Source organism: Loxodonta africana, chromosome 10 (genome assembly GCF_030014295.1).
Source record: "Loxodonta africana isolate mLoxAfr1 chromosome 10, mLoxAfr1.hap2, whole genome shotgun sequence".
NCBI lineage: Eukaryota > Metazoa > Chordata > Mammalia > Proboscidea > Elephantidae > Loxodonta > Loxodonta africana.
The window spans coordinates 33,530,913-33,544,330 of record NC_087351.1 but is presented as its reverse complement, the minus strand read 5'-3'; the positions used below and the strand labels follow the sequence as shown (position 1 = coordinate 33,544,330).

The 13,418-nt window shown below is 40.1% G+C and overlaps 1 pseudogene; it reads right to left on the bottom strand.

Annotated features, from left to right (window-relative positions):
• Positions 1-11,124: 11,124 nt before the first annotated feature.
• Positions 11,125-12,407, bottom strand: LOC100666119 (olfactory receptor 6E1-like; annotated as a pseudogene).
• Positions 12,408-13,418: the final 1,011 nt, after the last annotated feature.

The following is a 13,418-nucleotide window of genomic DNA, read 5'->3' as shown; positions in this document are numbered from 1 at the left end:
AAAGCTGGACAATGAATAAGGAAGACCGAAGAAGAGTTGATGCCTTCGATTTGTGGTGTGGGCGAAGAATATTGAATATGCCATGGACTGCCAAAAGAACGAACAAATCTGTCTTGGAAGGAATGCGGCCAGAATGCTCTTTAGAGGCAAGGATGGCGACACTGCGTCCTTACATACTTTGGACATGTTGTCAGGAGGGATGAGTCCCTGGAGAAGGACATCATGCTTGGCAGAGTACAGGGTCAGCGGAAAAGAGGAAGACCCTCAACGAGGCGGGTTGACACAGTGGCTGCAACAATGAGCTCAAGCATAACAACCATTGTAAGGATGGCACAGGACCGGGCAGTGTTTCGTTGTGTTGTGCATAGGGTCGCTATGATTCGGAACCAACTCGACGGCACCTATCAACAACAACAACAACATCTATAGCAAGAATTATTTGCCAGTGTCTGAAGAATAAGATTGGGACTCAATTTAGGTATCTGCGAGACAGAGGTTGTTAGATGAAAGTGGCATTAGTGGGGAGGATGAAATGGTGAACTTGACAGACTTTTCCTTTTTTACATTTCTGCCTTCTTTTTTAGCACAGGCTACGCCTCAAAGTCTTTCCACAAACTACCATTCTATCTAGCATTTGTTGGCAATTGTTAAAGAACACAAGTAGTTGATCAGCCTCTGAGGCTATAACTAGAGCCATTCTTCAGGGCTTATTTCAAGACTCAATATCATCTGATTTATAAGTAATCTGAAATAGTGCTTTCCGCGGCCTGATCATTTGGTTCCAGGGTGTGCCCAGGTGGCTGAGAAAGTTATCCAGCTCTTTCCAGAACACAAGCAGAATCCATCATGATTGTGATTCCTAGAAACATCATCAGGAACTAATAGGATGAGAATTAGCTAGGTGAAGTTCTTGGTGGGTTGCATTCAGAGGCCCATAGGAACAGAGACTAAGATAAGGAATAGCTGGAAGAGAGTGGGAGAGAAGGAAAAACTCCAGGATTCATAGTGGATCATGAGCTGAACAAAGAAATGCATACAAAGACATTGGAACGAGTGCAAGGACATAGCACATAGACTGTGCCATTGATAAAGTTCTGTTTTTTCCCCTATTTGAAACAGGAATCCATCAACTTGGGATCTTTCTAGATACACTGGCAAATGGACCACTTCTTGAATGCCAGGTATTCTCCCCTTTATCGTACATGCTTGATGAGGGAAGGAAGTGACCTGCCTCCCAGTCTGAGAGCCTGGACATGGCTGCAGCCATCCACTTCAGACCATTCATTATTTTAAGGGCCAGTCATGTAGGCTCCAGTGGAATAGTCTCCTTCGGTGCCCTACAGGCTTGTGCTTCTCTGGGTTGGAACTTGTGCTCTTTTGGAGAGTTCTAATTCTCTTAGAAGGAAGATTAAATCTTTCTCTCTAAGGAAAAGCGTTAGGAATTTCACACAGATTCAATGTTGTCCAGAGATTGAGGTTTTCCAAGGATACAGTTACACAAAGCACAGGGTAGGACAACCTCTTGTAAGTCAGGGCAGGCAAAGTTCCTCACTGGTAGTAAGTAACTTAATGGCTCTGACTGAGTAACGATTGACTTAGCTCCTGCTGTGTTCTAGCATAGACATGGATAGTGGGGTTAAAGTTACAATAGAGACCCAGTGCCTGTCCTCAATGTGCCAGCATAGACATGGTTGGTGGGGTTAACGTTACAATAGAGACCCAGTGCCTGTCCTCAATGTGCCAGCATAGACATGAATGGTGGGGTTAAAGTTACAATAGAGACCCAGTGCCTGTCCTCAATGTGCCAGACGTTATAAAAGAATATAAAAAGCAATTGCCAGTAGGGGGAGGGCTTGAGGAAGCTACTGTTGCACTGCCATCCCCTGAGGAACTCAGGCGGAAATATCCCAAATGTCCTGGGGCAGGTGTCTGTCAGCCCTCTGAGAAAGTCCCAGTCAGGGCATTCCAAATAGTCTACTCACAGGATTGCAGAAGATCCTGGGTTCTCATGGGTATTTCTTGGGGTTGCATTAATGGCCCTAAGTGCAGGTCTTATACTGTTGGCATCTGATTTTCATGTCTCATGAATTTGATGACATTCTCTAAGAACACCACATTCCCTGGGTCACTAAGAGTGAGAGAATGGTGTCCTAGACTTTTCCATCATTCTGAATGTTTTGGAATTATCCGTTTTCAGCAAGTTCATCCTGGGAAAAGCCTTGGAAAAGTGCAGTTGTCATTTGGAGCAGTCTTTCATCCTCCTCTTGGACTAATGTGGTGATTCTGACTGATAAAGTCTTTTATATTTCATCGTCATGTGGGCCCAGTCTCTATGAAGTGATGCTTCTTCTGTGGGCTCTGGGGCTCTAGGAGACAGTGGGTGAGCTACTTCTGGAATGAATACTTATCTTCATGGAAGCGACATCAAGGCTGAAAGATACGGGTTGCAGCTTTATTTTCTTAAGGGATCTACTCTTCTTTCTAGTTTGATGGGGCTTAGGATCCCCAGAGAATTTATATAATGAGCCTCCTCACTCAGACTCTTCCCAACTCTCTTGGCTGTTACTTAGTACAACTTGCAAACCAAAGTTTCCATTGTTTGTTCAGATCAAGAATAACAGTTACTTTTAGTTAAAATAATGACTTCAATTATACCTCTGAAATAGGGGTCACTGTCTGATGTTTGGTAGTCCTGTTCTTACAGTCATGCAAGGAACCACCACAAGTGATAAAGAGCCTTGGCCAGTCTTATTCTGATGTCTACCTGATTGGAGCTTGTAGACTGGGTCCTGGGGGAAGAGTGAAAATGGGAGGAAATGAAAAAGTTCGATTAAAAATTTTTTCTTACCTTAAAATGTAAAAAGTATTTGAAAAAACCCCCCAGATACTTATGCTCAAAGCATAGTCAAGAAAGGAGAAACAAAGAAATGAAGTCTTGGCTCTAGACCAGGCTATACATATGGCCTCTTCAGCAAGTTCTTGGCATTCAATTTTCAATACAGTTTGTAAGAAAATTAAAGCAGATAATTTGTAATGTCATTTTTCCTAAGCATGTGTCCTTTAAAATAGAAAAATTGGAAACTCTAGTAAAATATATTTAAAAAAAAAAAAACCCTCATCCATGGCACTAACTCAATAGCATTAATTCTTTGGTGCATTTTTTTTGCCAGATTTTCCTATGTATTTCTTTCACTTTGCTGTTTTTAGGTGCCGTAGAGTTAGTACCGACTCATAGTGACCCTATAGGGAGGATAGAACTGCCCCCAAAGGGTTTCCAAGGAGTGGCTGGTGAATTTGAAGTGCTGACTTTTTGGTTAGCAGTCGAGCTCTTAACCATTGTGCCACCAGGGCTCCATTTCTTTCTTCTTTTTTTTAAATTGTGTTTTAGGTGAATGTTTATAGCTCAAGTTAATTTCTCATACAAAAAATTATACACATATTGTTACGTGACACTAGTGGCAATCCGTATAGTGTAACAGCACACTCCCTTTTCCACTCAAGGTTTTCTGTGTCCATTCAACCAGCCCCTGTCCCTTCCTGCCTTCTCATCCTGCCTCTGGACAGGAGCCACACATTTGGTCTGATGAAGCTGCTTGAACTAAGAAGCATACTCTTTACAAGAAGTATTTTATGTTTTGTAGTCCCATATAATCTTTGTCTGAAGGGTGGGCTTCAGGAATGGTTTTAGTCTGGGTTAACAGAGCTTCGGGGGGTCATGGCTTCAGGGGTTCCTACAGTCTCAATCAGACTGTTAAGTCTGGTCTTTTTCCGTGATGTTGAGTTCTGCTCCACACTTTTCTCCTGCTCCATCAGGGACTCTTTGTTGTGTTCCCTGTCAGGGTGGTCATGGTAGCAGTCAGGACTATTTAGTTCTGGTCTCAGGCTGATGGAGTCTCTGGTTTAAGTGACCCTTACGTCTCTTGGGCCAATATTTTCCTTGTGTCTTTGGTGTTCTTCATTCTCTTTTGCTCCAAGTGGGTTGATGCAGGTTTTAACACCCCAGATGCCACTCACCAAAGTGGGATGCAGAACATTTTCTTAATACAGTTTTTTATGGCAATTGACTGAGATATCCCCTGAAACCATGGTCCCCAGACCCCAGTCCCAGCTACTCTGTCCCTTGAAGTGTTTGATTGTGTTCAGGAAACCTCTTAGCTTATGGTTTAGTCCAGTTGTGCTGACTTCCCATGTATTGTGTGTTGTGCTTCCCTTCACCTAAGATGATTCTTGTCAACTATCTAGTTAGTGAATTCCCCTGTCCCTCCCTACCCACACTCATAACTATCAAAGAATGTTTAAGCCTTTTCTTGAGTTCTTATAATAGTGGTCTCATACAATATTTGTCGTTTTGTGACTGACTAATTTCACTCAGCATAATACCGTCAATATTTATCCATGTTGTGAGATGTTTCATGGATTCATCGTTGTTATTTTTCATTATATATATTCCATTGTGTACGTACCATAATTTGTTTATCTATTTGTCTGTTGATGGGCATCTAGGTTGTTTCCATCTTTTGCTCTTGTGAACAATGCTGCAATAGGGCTCCGTTTCTTACATAGATATGATTACATTCTATATACCTTTGCTATTCAAGAAGTGGTCTGTAGACCAGCAGCATCGGCATTATCTCTGTTAGAAATGTGGAATCTTGGGCATTACCCTAGTCTTTCTGAATTAGAATTTGTACTCTAACAAGATCTCCAAGTAATGATTAGTAGAACATTAAAGTTTGGTGTATCTGTATCTATCTACCTACATATTCTTTTTGTATTCTTATTTTTCATTTAAATCAATAACAAGTATTTTTTTATGTTATTAAAAACTCCACATAAATAGATTTTGAGTGCTAGATGCATCATGAGTTTATATAACACATATAAACTAATAAACCATTGTTTCTGATTCAACATTGTTAAATAGGACTTAGATCAACATCTTTATATAGAAAGCATTTTGTATAATTAAGATTTTTTTTAGGACATATTTCTGGAACTGGAATTACTAGTTCATAGGGATTAAAAAATTTTAGGACCTCTGATTTGCCAAATTGACATAAACTAATTCAAAGGCAGCTTGGAATAGAGCAGTGGTTTTTAGCTCACTGCTAGGTAGGGCTCATTGTATCAGAGTCACCTGGCAAAAATTTTCAAGTTACCCATGTCAATTTCTCCTATCTCCTTCTTGGTGTCAAGAATCACTGGTAAGGAAGGAAAAATGTGGGCATTAAGGAAGTGGTGTGTGGGTCAATATTTAACAACATGCTCTCCACAAAGAAAAAAAAAAAGATGCTATGATTTTTAGAATCTGCTGATTTCTGCTATGTAAATACTCCTATCATGGCCGATTTGAAGGTACCAGTGTAATGTTACTGAGCACAGACTTGGGAAGATATGTACACAATTGGCTCTCAAAAGTTGGTAGGAGCTGGTTCCAGTACACCACTGACACACCCTCAATGCCTGGCATGGCACATGACTGTGTCTCTTATCTACCTATATGGATGGGTGTGTTTATTCATTCCCATTCATCCCCATTCTGACCTCTCATTTCCCTGCCCCATAGGCAGTCAGTCTAATTGAATTTGCATGTATCCATGTAAAATATAAAATGCATAATTTGTAAGTATATATTTTTATTTTATTATACTACAGTTCTTGCTCTTTTTCTTATTCTTTTTACTCTGTAGTATATTTTAAAGGATGAACCATCAGGATTGGAGGAAGACTCACTAAGAACCTGCATTATGCAGATGACGCAATTTTACTTGCTGAAAGTGAAGAGGACTTGAAGTACTTAGAGACAAAGATCAAAGACAACAGCCTTCAGTATGGATTCACCTCAACATAAAGAAAACAAAAATCCTCATAACTGGACTAATAAGGAACATCATGATAAATGGAGAAAAGATTGAAGTTGTCAAGGATTTCATTTTACTTGGATACACAATCAATGCCCATGGAAGCAGCAGTCAAGAAATCAAACGACATACTGCATTGGGCAAATTTGCTGCAAAAGACCTCTTTAGAGAGTTAAAAAGCAAAAATGTCACATTTTGGACTAAGGTGTGCCTGATACAAGCCATGGTATTTTCAATTTCCTCATATGCATGCAAAAGCTAGACAATGAATAAGGAAGACTAAAGAAGAATTGACGCCTTTGAATTATGGTGTTGGTGAAGAATATTGAATATACCATGGAATTCCAGGAGAACTAGCATATCTGTCTTTGAAGAAGTACATCCAGAGCACTCCTTAGAAGCAAGGATGGTGAGACTTTGCCTCTTGTACTTTGTACATGTTATCAGGAGGGACCAGTCCCTGGAGAAGGGCATCATGTTTGGTATACTAGTAGAGGGTCAGCAAAAAAGAGGAAGATCCTAAATGAGATGGATTGTCATAGTGGCTGCAACAGTGGGTTCAAACATAGCAGTGATTGTGAAGATGGTACAAGACTGGGTAATGTTTTGTTCTGTTGTACACAGGGTGGCTATGAGTTGGGACTGACTGGATGGCACCTAACAACAACATTCATTCTCCTAACGATGGTCATCTGGGTTGCCAACAACTTTCTGCTACCGTAATCAATGTTGGGACAAGCATCTTTATAAAAGTAGCCTGATGAATGTGGAAATTTCCCTGGGACACGCTCCCAGGAGTAGGATTGCTGGGCCATAGGTGGGTAGGGCATATTCCGATTTGATATGAGTAAGTGCTTCTAGGCTGTATTTATATCTCTGGGCTGAGTCTGTATTCTCCATTGCCGTTCTGGTGTAGACTACATTAGAACAAAATTGTTGTGTACTCAAATTTATGGCCTTCATTAATCTTTAGTAGTCGATTGATGGTGTTGGTATTAGAATGCATTTATGTAAACCAGTGCAGAGTTCTGTAAACCCATATTTCACATTTTATCAACACATTTCTTTGAATTTTAGCAGGAAAACCTAAAATCTGTATGGGTGAAACACACAAGGAAAAGCTTTTGGTATAAGAAGATGGAACAGTTCATAGCAGGTGGAGTTGCTGTGCTTGATGCTGTCAGGGGCATTCATGGAAGAGCCTTACATGGACTCTTCACCCAACTCAAATTAGTTGGAGCAATGAGCCCTGTGATATTAGGCAGCTTTATTATCAACTGTAGGGCACCCTTTCCTTTCACAGCGTAGCAAAGTGAAGCTACAAGGAAAGGAGGTTTCAAGGACTGAGTTCAGTCACCTCCTGTCATCATTTTTTTTTTCTGCCACATCTGAGACCAGTCTTAGATGCCAAATGTTCAAATACTTTCTCTTTATTAGTGCTGCTCATATGCACATAAATATGAAAAAGTTGTTTTCCATTTTAAACAATTGTCCTCTGATCCTGAATCTTCTAAAAGTTGTTTAATTTCCCTTTTTTAATAGCTATGCTTTATTCAGCAATTGCTCTGTACCAGCTAGGTTTCAGGCACTGCGCTAGGCACTACAAAAAAAAAAAAAAAAAAAATGGTTGAACAAGATACACCACAGACCTTTCCATCATGAAGCATACAGTTTGCTTTTTGGGAAGTGAATTTTAAACCCATTTTCCTCACTTCTTCATCTTTTATTCATTCCTCATTTATGGTGTTCCAGAGAGTTTCGTCCTTAGTGTTTCTCATTCTCCCTTGGTGATCTCATCCACATTTATACCTTCAACTCTTAGCCCTACATTGAGGATTCAATGTATATAATGAGCTCAGGTATTTCTTTTGAGCTCCAGGATTGATGATCATCATCTAGATGCCTTAAAGCCATTGTGTTAAAAATGAAATGGTGCTTGTTGCAGGTAGTTTAATTTGGGGTGTACAGGGACTGAGGTAATAGCATGATTTATTACCATGTATCTTTTTATACATTAAAAAATTAGAACCAAGTAATATATTCATGCTTAGTAGAGAGTCAGTGAAAAAGAGGAAGACCCTCAATGAGATGGATTGACACAGTGGCTGCAACAATGTGCTCAAGCATAACAGTGATTGTGAGGATGGGACAGGACTGGGCAGTGTTTTGTTCTGTTGTAACTAGGGTCACTATGAGTCAGAATCAAATCGATGTTACCTAACAACAACAATAATGTATTACTTATTAAAAAAAGATTAAAGATAAAATGATTGATGAATGAAAAATGTTAATGTATTAGCTCCTCACTCCATCTCTGGCTGCTACCCCTGCCCAAACTTGCCTTCCTCATGTTTCCTCTTTCTGTGAATGGCATCATCATTTCTTTGGTCACCCAAGTCAGAATTTTGGGTGTTATCCTAGACTTCTTTCTCTCCTTTTCTCTCTGTCATAGATTGAATTGTGTCCCCCAAAATATGTGTCAACTTGGCTAGGCCATGGTTCTCACTATTGTGTGGTTGTCCTCCATTTTGTGATCTGGCGTAATGATCCTATGTGTTGTGAATCCTAGCCTCTATGCCTGTGGTTACGATGCTGTTCTGGAGTGAGCTGTCCATTATGTTAATGTGGCAGGACACAATCTACAGTATTAGGTTGTATTTTTGGGTCAATGTCTTTCAAGATATAAAAGAGAGAAGTGTGCAGAGAAGAGAGGGACCTCAGTACTACCAAGAAAGAAGAGCTAGGAGCACAGCAAGTCCTTTGGAACCAGGGTCCCTGTACTGAGAAGCTCTTAGACCAGGGCAAGGATTGATGACCTGGATCTTCCCCCAGAGCCAATAGAGAGAAAGCCTTCCTCTGGAGCTGACACACTGAATTTGGACTTCCAGCCTCCTAAACTGTGAGAGAATAAATTTCTCTTTGTTAAAGTGATTCACTTGTGGTATTTCTCTTATAGAAGCACTAAATAACTAATACACCCTCTTAATCCAAATCCTATAATTTTATCTCAAAAATATCTTGTACATTAATTTTCTCCTTTTTTTCCCATCTCTACTGCCATTGCCATAATTGCACTCTCTTTCTCTTTCTTTTTAATCTCTCTGAATTTCAATATCTTTCTCACTTTTGGTCTCCACATTTCTAGAGGGAATTTTTAAAGACACAAAACATAGCATTTCTCAGCCTGAAATCATTTGATGCCCCCAAACAACTTTCAGAGTGAAATGTAAGCTTTTTAATCTTGGGTTCCTATTGAATCATTTGTTTCTTCCATCATTCTTCCTTATATATTGCAGTCTCCAAACCAAACCACTTGGCCCTCTTGAAAGCATCATGCTCTCTCATGCCTCCGTGCCTTTACATATGCTGTTCTTCCTATTTGTAATGCCATTCCAACCTTGGCAATTTGGCTGCTGCTACTTGTACTTAAAAATTTGAAACATGGGAAAACGTTCCAGAGTACTCCTCCTCCCCCAAACCATCTTCCTCTCATCTATAAATAGCTTTGATATTGCACTAAAATTACATTACTACAGTGAGATGGATCACTTTTATGTGACCTTTATCACTATGGCTTTATAACTTCCACCCAAGTGATTGGGTGGGGCTATACAAATAAGGTAATTGTGGCCCACCAAGGGGATTCGATAGTTTGCTAATAATGTAAGTAAAGTTCATGGCACCTGAACAAGGGTGAGACCATGCAAATAAGATCTATGGAACCCTGAAAAAGTGGTAAGTTTTGCCATCCCACTAGGCTTAAAATGAGCCATTCCAGAGGCAGGAGACAAGGATCTCAACACCACCAAGAAAGAGGAGCCAGGAGTGGAGCACACCTTTTGTGCCTGATCTCTGTGCTGAGAAGCCTCTGCAACCTATAGTTTTGCTAAGAGTCGAAATCCACTCGACAGCAACATGTTGTTTTTTTGTGTGTATATTTTCACTACAATAAAAAACAACAACAAGAAAAAAGCTTTATCCTTCCTCTGCCTCAGGCCTATTTCAGGCAGGAGATTTTTAGAGAGAAAAGGTATATGTCGTTGGCTTCATCTCTGAACTCTGTAAGCCCCTTCTCTAGGCCCCTTTATCTGTGACCTCTAACTCCAGGGCTATATGGTAGGGTGGGATGGGGGTGGCAGGTGGGGAATGAAGAAATTAGAGGAAATGGAAGGTGGCATACGTAAAGATTGTGGTGGTAAGAAGTAGTAGGGTCCTGTATATATTTTGAAGGTATAATCTACAGAATTTGCTCAAGGATTAAGCAAAAGAGAGGAGTCAAAGATGATATAGTTTTTGAGTTTATAGGGTATTTGTTCACATTTCCATATCCTTTTGTAGTAATTTGCCTAATCAAGTTTTCTATTTCTTCTTAGGTCAGTATCTGAAAACTCTCTTTTTTTGAGAAGTCATCCATTTCAGCCTGGTTTTTGAACTTGTTTTGAAGAGTTAGTTACAGGTGATATTTTCTTACATGTATCATTTTCTACCCTGAATTATTAGTTATTTATGTAGTTTCTATCTTCTATATTAGATTTAAAAATTTTCAACAGCATGGGTTATGTATTTTTCCCAGACCACATAGTACATCTCCTTGAACATGGCATTTGTGTAATAACTGGTTTGGATTAAATTAATATGTTAGCTAATTTGGTTACTTATTTAATATTTTTTCATTTACCAATATGAATTTCTTCATCTTTATCTTCATCAATAGTAAACAGTTAATAATGAATTGCAGTAGTTTGAATATTTGACTTTACATGAGATTTTAAATAACATTTTAAATATAAGGTCTTTGAAAATGCTTTTGTTGATAACTGATGTGAGAGTCAAAAATAAGAGAGTGAAGGTGGGATGAGAATTGAGGGAAAGGAACTAACATTTGTTGCAGACTTGTTATATGCCCGTCACTCTGTAAGGCACTTTGTATAGAGTATCTCATTTGACTTTCATACTAATCCTTTGGAATGGTATTGTCATCCCTATCTTATCTAAGATGAGGAAACTGGGGACCAGAGAGGTTCAGTGTCTTATCTAAGTTAATACAACTATTAGGTGGAAGAGCCTTTATAGATAGGAAATTAGGAATTTGTATGAATTTTAATACTCAAAAAGTGTAAGTAGGCTATATGCAAAATAATAATCAATTATCCTTAGTCTTTCTTTGACATTTTGCTGATACATTTCTGTGACAGGACTATGGTATAGGTGTGAAATTAGAACTTTGCAAACAGAGTACTGTTCTCTGAGGATGATGAAGACACACAAAGCAATTAATAAGTCTGCAAGTGTTAATTGAATGCCCATGTGATCTACTTCAATGTACTGAAGCTTGTGATTTATAGTGAAATACAGAGCTAGTTTCTGCCCTCAAAGAGCTTGTATTCTGTTGAGAACCCAGGCATACACAGAAAGAATGAACATAAATAATCAAATTTGATATTTAATAAAAATGCCATGAGGAGCAAGACAGCTTCTGAGATTACCCTGAGTTGCATATTGGTTGGAACCATTTTTCCACAGCAGAGATGTCATAAGAATATTTTCCCAAAAGATAAGGCTGAATTTCTTGCAGGGACCTGTTACTCCCTTAGCTGGCCTGGGAACATTATCTTTAGCCTCTTTGTTCTACAGTTTTATGAGAGGAGCTTGCTCACCTTCCCCCTCAACACCTGCTTCACCTGTTTGTTCCTCAGAGTGTAGATGAAGGGATTGACCATCGGGGTCACCACAGTGTTGAGCAAGGCCACTACTTTGTTCCTGTCCTCCCCCTGGCCACCCTTGCCCAAGCGGACATACATGAAGATGCAGCTGCCATAGAAGAGAGACACGACAATAATGTGGTGCTTTCTGGTGCTCCTGGGCTGAGCGGATGTGCAGGATGGTGTGACGGATGTGACCATAGCAGGTGGCTGTCAGAGAGAGAGTGCACAGTAAGCTGATGTTGGCTACAATAAAGCCCAGGAGCTCTATCAGACTTGTGTCTGCATATATGAGTTCCAGGATAGGAAAGTTGTCACAGAAGAAATGATTAATAATATTGGGACCACAGAATGGCTGCTGAAATGCAACTGAACGTGGAACAATGACGAGAAGGAATCCTGACATCCATGAACAAAGGACCAACTGGACACAGACCCTTTTGCTCATGAGGGTGGCATAGCGCAAGGGGTTACAGATAGCCACATACCTGTCAAAAGACATCACTGCCAGGAGATAAAACTCTGTGGTGCCTAGGGAAAAATAGGGAAAACTGTAGGAAACATCCTGGGAGGGAGATGGTCTTACTTCCAGTTAAGATATTGTTCAGCATCTTGGGAAAATGACTGAGGTGAGCGAGATCTCCAGGACAGCAAGGTTGCGGAGCAAGTAGTACATGGTGGTGTGGAGGCGTCTGTCCATGAGGGTGATGACCACGATGAGGAGATTCCCCAGCAGAGTGAGGAGGTAGGTCAGGAGAAACCCCAGGAAGAGGAGCATCTGCAGCTCACAGGCGTCTGAGAGCCCCAGCAGGACAAACTCAGTGACAGTGGTGCTGTTTCCCATGGCTCCTTGACCTTGCTGGGGATGGTCAATCAGAGGTGTTTGGCATCAAGGTTGTGATAATCTGGGCATCTGAGTACAGCCTGGAATTGAAAGAATGAAGGGATGAGTGTTGCATTTTGGGCTGAAAGAATCTTTTATTCCTAGGAAGGGCATGTGTTACCACCACTGTCTACTCAGGCAGGGTATGCAGAGCCCCTGCCGGGACCTGTTTCATTTTTGGTTCCTGTTCTATGTATGTGCTAGAGGAGGAAGTAGTCATAGCTAGGGTGGACCAAGTGAGGCTCAAAAGCAAAAATTAACCATACTTACGTTTCTTAACTAAACTCTTATTCCTGATTCCTCAGCTAATTCTTTTGCCACTAAGAAAATCTGCTTTCAATTCCTTTTATTTTTATCTTTTCCTCCAATATTGGGTCTTCACACATAACTAGTTCATATTCCATGGTGGTACCCTTTCTGCTTAACTTAGGCATACACTAGCAGGTTCATATTCTGAGGTAAACTGGCTTAAATGCATGGAAACTCTATTGCTGCTACAATATTACCTGAATCATTGATGCTTTCAACTACTACAGTGAAACCTGTGAGAGCCGGAAGTTGAAGAGACTGCCTTTTTTTTCCGGGTCTCACATGTTTTCCATCTTTAACAGGGTGCAGTCTTACTACTTAGCTGTTGCTCTCTGGTATTTGAGTTTTCCTTCTCTGGCAGATTTCTCTCTTACATTGGTTATGGCTTTTCCAGGTTTTAATACATTTGGATTAATAAACAGCAAAGAAGAAACGTGAAAGAAAACAGCTGTCATGAATCAAAAAAGAAAAATTCAATTCATATCTGTATAAATCAAAATTCCTTACTAAGAGTTTGGTATTCGAAGTCATTAATGATCTGTCCCCAGATGATATTTCCAGGTTCATCTCTCATTACCTTCTGCATTGTTCTCTGGACTCCAGGTACAATAGACTCTTGGCAATTCTTTGATTTCTTATCCATTTTCATGCACCTGTGCTTTT